This window comes from Penaeus monodon, chromosome 33 (genome assembly GCF_015228065.2).
Source record: "Penaeus monodon isolate SGIC_2016 chromosome 33, NSTDA_Pmon_1, whole genome shotgun sequence".
Lineage (NCBI taxonomy): Eukaryota > Metazoa > Arthropoda > Malacostraca > Decapoda > Penaeidae > Penaeus > Penaeus monodon.
Window position 1 is genome coordinate 25309953 of NC_051418.1, and position 1134 is coordinate 25311086.

At 37.9% G+C, this 1134-nt stretch overlaps 1 protein-coding gene across 1 annotated transcript in view; it reads left to right on the top strand.

Annotated features, from left to right (window-relative positions):
* LOC119593901 (peroxisomal sarcosine oxidase-like) overlaps window positions 1–1134 on the top strand; it is a 3948-nt gene that overhangs the window by 1157 nt on the left and 1657 nt on the right. The window lies entirely within an intron of this gene.

Consider the following 1134-nt stretch of genomic DNA (forward strand, 5'->3'; position numbering starts at 1 on the left):
ATAAAAAACAGTAAAATCATCTCATCTTTTTCATCAGTCATCCCTCGTATAATATCAACCCTGTGATGCAAGAACAAACCCCACGGCATTTCAACGCCAGTTCTGTTATCATCTCATGTGGAAACACCTTATCTGAACGCAACGCTTTTAACAATCTTGATAGCAGCCTCTCCACCCACTTCACCTTGTTTCTCTTCCAAACTCTCGAACTTGTACCTTTTCTTCATAAATCCTCTTCTCAAACCTTCGACAGGGGTTCCTGCGTGGATCGCGTCCCAGCGCCTCTTTATTCTGTGCCGTCTAAGTTCATCCAGCAAATTTTACGCCGTCTCATTTTGTCCCGTATCATTTAATTCCATCTCATCGTCTAATTCTATCCTCTCTAATATATCCTGTTTAATCTTATACTATATAATTTTATCCTCTCTAATTCTATCGATGTTTGCGTTCTTCACTATAATGCCTTTTCTTTGTGCTGTCTTCAGTTAAACGGAATGAAATTAGGCGGGATAAAATTTGGAGGGTCTAGATTTAGACGGGATATAATTGGACGGGGCTAGAATTAGACAAAAGAAAATTAGACGAGAAAGAATTGGACGGAACCAAATTAGACGGAATAAAATCAGACGGGATGAAATGAAACGGGGTAAAATTAGAACAATTTTAGACGGGATAAAATCCTCATTCCTAGCGAAAGTCTGTAAATGAGCACGTGACTGATTAACTTAAGCTTTGGTGTTACTGCAAATCGGATATCATATAACAAAATAATGAATAACAATTTTGCTTTACCAACATTATTCACTGGGTTGTGTTTAGAACCAACAGCAACGCCTATATTATCCAAATAACTTGTAATATTTTGGAAAGGACAAAGTATTGCTTAACTGTGGTTGAAATATTGTTATTGATAAAATTGGTATTAAGTTTGCAATGGAAATTTATACCACTGCGTGTGTCGCCTCCACAACACGCATTGCGAAACGACAAGGCAGATAGTGTAGCCAGGAGGAAAACATTTCCCTCAGTAAATGATTAGAGATTATGTTAAAATCGCCTTTGTATCCTCTTTGGTGGTCTCATTCGTGATGTCGCTTCACAATCAACTGTCTTAAATTCACTTGGTCGAATGGC